The sequence below is a fragment of the Chrysochloris asiatica genome, unplaced genomic scaffold (assembly GCF_000296735.1).
Source record: "Chrysochloris asiatica unplaced genomic scaffold, ChrAsi1.0 scaffold00152, whole genome shotgun sequence".
NCBI classification, from domain to species: Eukaryota; Metazoa; Chordata; class Mammalia; order Afrosoricida; family Chrysochloridae; genus Chrysochloris; species Chrysochloris asiatica.
Genome location: NW_006408670.1, coordinates 2,254,327 through 2,261,207, shown reverse-complemented (window position 1 = coordinate 2,261,207; position 6,881 = coordinate 2,254,327).

Genomic DNA, 6,881 nt, shown 5'->3' with positions numbered 1-6,881 from the left:
TCACTCAGCATAATGTCCTCAAGGTTCATCCATGTGATGTGGTGGCTTGCAGCTTCCTTGTTGTTCTTCAAGGTAGCATAATATTCCATTGTGTGTATGTACCACAGTTTGCTTATCCATTCTTCAACTGATGGGCACTTAGGCTGTCTCCATCTTTATGCTATAGTAAATAGTGCTGCTATGAACATTGGTGTGCATATATCTACTTGTGTTATGGCTTGTATTTCTTGTGGAAAAATGCCAAGTAGGGGAATTGCTGGATCATAAGGTATTTATATTTCCAACCTTCTGAGCAAGCATCATATTGCTTTCCAGAGTGGTTGGATCATTTTGCAATCCTGACAACATTGTAGGAGGGTCACAGTCTCTCCGCATCCTCACCAGCGTTTATTGTCCTCTACTTTTTTGATCTTTGCTGTTATTGCTGGTGTGAGATATCTCATTGTTGTTTTGATTTGCATCTCTCTAATGGCTAGTGATCGTGAACATTTCTTCATATGTTTGTTGGCTGCCTGGATCTCCTCCTTGGTGAAGTGTCTGTTCATGTCCTGTGCCCATTTTTTAATTGGGTTATTTGTCTTTTTCTTGTAGAGGTGTTGCAGTTTCCTGGATATTCTGGAAATGAGTCCCTTGTCAGATATGTCATTGCAAAAGATTTTTTTCCATTCTCTGGGCTCCCTTTTTACTCTTTTGATGCACATAAGTTTTTAATTTTTAGTATGTCCCAATCATCTATTTTGCCTACTTTTCTTTGTGTAATTTTCAAAATGTTTGGTAGTTTGTGTATGTCCTATATTACAACCCTTACATTTGTCCCTATTTTTATTCATGGCCTTTGTAATTCTGGGATTCCCATTTAAGTCTTTATTCCATGCTTAGTTGGTTTTTGTATAGAGGATGAGGTAAAGGTCTTGTTTCAATGTTTTGCATGTTCCTTTCCAGGTCTGACAGCACCATCTATTATAGACACTATCTCCTCCCCATACAATACACTTGGGCACTTTGTCGAAAATCAGTTGGCTATATGTGGATGGGTCAATTTCTGGATTCTTGATGCTGTTTCATTGATCAATATATCTTTCATTGTACCAGTACCAGGCTATTTTGACCACTGTAGCCATATAGTAAAATTTTAATTTGGGGAGTGAGACGTTTCCAACCTTGTTCTTCTTCTTAAGCAGTGCTTTGCTTATCCTGGATATCTTTCCTTTCCATATAATGTTTGCAATTGTTTTTCCATCTCTTTGAAGAATGACTTTGGAATCTGGATTGGGATTGCATTATATGTGTAAATTGCTTTGGGTGGCATTGACATTTTCATGATGTTAAGTCTTCCTATCCAGGAGCATGATATATTCTTCCACTTTTGTAAGTCTCTTTTGGTTTCTTATAGTAGTGTTTTGTAGTTTACTTTGTATAAGTTCTTTGCTTCTAGGGTTACATTTATTCCTAGATATTTCATCCTTTGTGCGGCTAAATGGTATTGCTTCCCTAATGTCCTTTTCAGCATTGTCATTGTTACTATAGACAAATCCAACTGATTTTTGTATGTTGATTTTATACCCTGCCACTTTGCTGAATCTTCCAATGATGTCTAGTAGCCTTTTTTTACTGAGTCTTTGGGGGTTTCTATGTATAGGGTCATATCATCTGCAAATAGAGAGAGCTTTATTTCCTCTTTGACAATTTTGTTGCCTATCTTGCCATATAGCTCTGGCTAAGACTTCGAAAACAATATTGAATAGAAGTGGTGACAAAGGGCATACTTCTCTGTTCCTGTTCGCAGAAGGAAGGCTTTCAGTTTCTCTCCATTGAGAGCAATATAGGCTGTTGGTTTTGTGTATATGCTCTTGATTATGTTGAGGAATTTCCCTTCAATTCTTACTTTGTTGAGTGTTTTTATCAGGAATGGATGTTGGATTTTGTCAAATGTCTTTTCTGCATCAATCGATATGATCATATGATTCTTTTCCTTTTTCTTATTTATATGGTGGATTACATTGGTTGTTTTTCTAATGTTGAACCATGCTTGCATCCCTTTTATGAAATCCACTTGGTCATGATGTATTATTTTTTTTTTTTTGTTGTTGGATTCTGTTGGCTAGGATTTTGTTGAGAATTTTTGCATCTATGTTCATGAGGGATATTGGTCTATAATTTTCTTTCTTAGTGATGCCCTTCCCTGGTTTTGGTATGAGGGTTATGCTTGCTTCATAAAAAATATTGGAAGTTTTCTATCCTCTTCAATACTCTGGAATAATTTGAGTAGAATTGGTGACAGTTGTTCCCTGAATGTTTGGTAAAATTCACCAGTGAAGCTATCTGGGCCTGGACTTCTTTTGGTTTGGAGTTTTTCGATAACCTAATCTATTTCATCTTTTGTTATGGGTCTGTTCAATTTTTCTATTCACTCTATGTACATTTATGTAGGTCGTGTTTATCTAAAAATGTATCCATCTCTTCTAAGTTTTCAAATTCGTTGGAGTACAACTCTTCATAGTATTATTTTATTATCCATTTGATTTCGTTTGGTTCCATTGTGATATCGCCCATGTAGTTTCTAATGCATGTTATTTGTGTCTTTTCCCTCTTTTCTTTTGTTAGGTTTGACAATGGTTTGTCAATTTTATTAATCCTTTCAAAGAACCATTTTCTTGTCCTGTTGATTCTTTCTATTGTCTTTCTGTTTTCCATCTCATTTATTTCTGCTCTGACTTATTATTTCTTTGCTTTTGGTGACTGTTTGTTGTTGTTGTTTAGTGCCGTCAAGTCGATTCCGGCACATAACGACTCTGTATAGGGTTTCCAAGGAGCAGCTGGTGAGCTTGAACCACCGACCTTGCAGTTCAAACAGCTTTGCAGTCTGGCACATTAACCTACAGCGCCACACCAGGACTCGGGTTTGGTGACTGTAGGTTCCCTTAATTGGCATGTTTCTAATTGGAGATGCTGTGTTAATGTGTTAATTTTGGTTCTTTCTTCTTTTTGAATGTACGCATTTATAGCAATAAATTATCCTCTCAGCACCACTTTCGCCATGTCTCAAAGATTTTGGTATGTTGTGTTTTCGTTCTTGTTTGTTTCTAATAATTTTGTGAATTCATGTTTAATTTCTTCTTTCACTCAGTTGCTTTTCAGCAAGGTGTTATTCAATTTCTATGTATTCGACTTCATTTCCTTCGTCTTCTTATTGTTAATTTCTAGTTTTATAGTGTTGTGGATGAAAAGATGCTTTGTAATATTTTGATATTTATCTATTTATGGAGGCTTGCTTTTTGACCTAACACAATGGTAAATTATGGAGAATGTTTCATATGCATTGGAGAAGAATATATATTTTGCCGTTGTTGGATTGAATGCTCTGTACACATCTATGAGGTCAAGTTGGTTGATTATGCTGTTTATTTCCTCTGTAACTTTGTCGAGTTTCTATCTGGTTATTCAATCCATTTTCGAAAGTGGCATATTAAAATCTCCCACTATAATGGTAGATTTATCTATTTCTTTCTTCAGTTCTAGTAGGATTTGCTTCATATATCTTGGTGCTCTTTCATTGGGAGTGTAGATGTTTATTATGGTTATGACATCTTGCTCAATTGACCCTTTGATCATGAGCTAGTGTCTTACCTTAACTGTTATGCTGGTTTTTGTCTTACATTTTACTTTATCAGAGATTAGTATTGCCACTCTTGCTTGATTATTATTGCAGTTAACTTGGTATATTTTTTTCCATCCTTTAACTTTTAGTCTGATTTTGTTTTTGTGTGTAAGGTGTGTCTCTTGCAGGCAGCATATTGAAGGGTCTTGTTTTCTTATCCATTCTGCCACTCTCTGTTCTTCACTGGTGCATTTAATCCACTGACATTCTGTGTAATTATCGATGGGTATGAATTAATTCCTGTCATTATGTTAAAATTTGTAGTGTTTTTCTTTCCTTTCTTCTGTATGCCTTCTTGTTCTGAGTTTGTGGGGTTTTTTTGTTCTGTTTCTTGTCAGTTTCTTCTTAGTGTTCATGTTTCCTTGTTCTGCTTGGATGTTCATTTTCATGGCAAGTTTTGAAGTATTAACTTTCTTTGGGGTTACCCTATAGTCTATTAACTTTTCCCTACATTTAATACAGTCTATTGTATCCTCTAATCTATCTGACCTCCTGACCACCTGGTTCTCTGTTCCTATGTTTCCCTTCTTTGACATTGTTTTTATTTTGATCTTCGGTTGACCTTCCTGCTCCTTTGAATTTGTTGTAGTAAATTTGTTCTGTTTTGGACTCTGCTATCTGTTGTCTGAGTTTCAGGTGGTGTTGCCACGTCTGTCAATCTCTGGTTGTTGTCTGTTCTTGTTAGTTTTCAGTCCAAAGAATTCCCTTTAGATGTTTTGATGTGCTGGATTGGCTTTCACAAAATCTCTTAGCTTCTGTTTATCCTGGAATGTTTTGATTGCACCATCGTATTTGATTGACAGTTTTGCTGGATAGACGATTCTTGGTTGGCAGTTATTTTTCTTTTTTTTCTTTTAGGGTTTTATATATGTCTCCCCATTGCCTTCTTGCCTGCATGGTAGTCAGAGCTTAATCTGATTTGCTTGCCCTTGTAATTAGCACTTCTCTTTTCCTTGGCTCCTTTTAGGATTCTCTCCTTGTCTTTGATATTGGACAGCTTGATTATTATATGTCTTGGTGGTTTTCTTTGAGGTCTATCCCTCCTGGGGTACATTCGGCTTCTCATCATTCAAGATGTTAGGGAAATTTTCTTCCAGCAGCTCTTCAACTATCTCTTCTCTGGACTTATATGATTCTTCCTGTTCCAGAATGACAATAATTCTTAAGTTATTCCTCTTCATGTTATCAAGCATGAATCTTAGACTCTCTTCAGATATTTTTATCCTTTTTTCTGCTTGGTCTTCTGTCTTAGCACTATTGAGATAATTGTCTTCCAGCTCCCTGGTTCTGGCTTCCATGTCTTCAATTCTGCTCTTGTGCCCTTTCAGTTTATTGTCCATTTCTGATATTTTATTATTAATCATTTGGTTCTTTTTTTGTAGTTTTTGAATTGTTTCCAATACTGTATCTATCTTGTTTGATTGCTCCTGTAGCACTTTCCTGACTTGTTTCTTATTTTCTCCCACCCCTTTTCAGATGCATTTGAATTTGTTTCCAAATCATTTTTCTGAATTACTTCTCAAGAAGATCCAAAGCCTACTCTTCTTCTTCTGGAATGTCTTTGTCTGCCTCCAGCTCATTTGTCTCAGTTACTCTTTTCTGGTTTTGGACATGTTTTGAGATCTTTTGTTGTTGTGTTTCTTTGCCATTTTCAGTAGTTAAGTGGGTTTTTAATATTAAATGGTTTTTTGTTGCTGTGTTGTTAAGCTTACTGAGTGTCTCCTGGTGGATATGGTCTGGAGATAGGCATCCCTTTTCTCATGTAATACCTAGCAGCTGTTATTTGCTCTTGTCTCAATGGTGGAATATTATGGGGTATGCTTGTAGCTTGGCTATATGGCCATGATTGCTGTCTCTTGTTGGGTAATGTAGGTAGAAAAAGCTCCCACCCCCAGAAAAAATGTGTGATCAAAAGGACCAAAAACAGAAGCAATATAAAAGCAGAGACAAAAACCACCACTCAAAACAAAACGAAACAAAACATGAAAACCGTTGCCGACTGACCAATTGCCTTTGCTGTGCAGGTAAGTGTGTGTGCACAGTAAAAAAACCTCCAGCAGTGGGTGGGGCTGTGTACTCACTAGGCCCCTCCTCTAATCACCACTGTAGAGGTGTGCAGATAGATATTGAGAAGTTAATGAGAGAAAGATTGTCTACTGTTTTTGTCTCTGAAAGTCAGTTAGATATCTGCATGTGCACAGCATAATTCTCGAAGTAGTTGTATCCTTGTGTGAGTAGTTGTTGTTGGCTCTTGACTTTTATGTTAGGGTTTTGCAGAGTGTTCATACAGTTTGTCTGTCTGGCCAGACCTGCTTTTTTCTTGCTAGGTAGGCAGAAGTAAAAGTCCTGCCCAGGCCAAGTTTAGGGCTGGGTCCCAGAGTCAGACATCATAAGCAGCTGCCAAAGGATCAGCCCATGGGACCAATGGGCTCCTCCTCTCTGTGTTGTGAGAAAACTGTGGGCTCAATTCTGGACCTGTTGGGGGTGCATGCCCACCCACCTGAAGGTGTCTGGACTGGGCGTGACAGGGTAAAGGAGTTAAAAATGTGTAGAATCCCCCACACCTCTTTTTACAAATGTCACTGCATGGATTTTAGCTCTGGTTCACTGTGTCATTCTGGCTGTGGCCCCACACTCTGAAGTCAGCCTGGGCGGGGTGCCCACAGGGAGAGTCCCGTGTCGGGATCGATTCTGAAATTACAACATTTTCCTTTATACAGTGATTGTTCCACTGGTGTGTGTGAGAAACTGACACCTTGTACTAGATCCAGATCTCTGGAGCTGCTTTGTGAACGCACCTTCACTAGGTTTTCAGCACCTCCCCCAAAAAGCCTGTCCTACCTGACTCTGATTCTGCCACCTCCAAAACCGAAAGTCCCCCCTACCCTACACTAAGTTTTGAGAACTCCTTTGGAAAATTCTATAACCATTGTCTACATTTAGCAACACCAGGCATATATTCACAGTACTCTTGGTAATGAACAGACTCCACACTAAAAGACCCAAAGTGGGTAATCTGTATCTAATTTGGCATTATCCTTTAGGTCTCCTTAACAATCATGCACACAATTCCAGGTGGCATTCCTGCTGCCTCAACTCCCACTGCCCACACCAGCTGAAGTCCATTCTTCTTCTTCTTCTTCTTCTTCTTCTTCTTCTTCTTCTTCTTCTTCTTCTTCTTCTTCTTCTTCTTCTTCTTCTTCTTCTTCTTCTTCTTTTAATT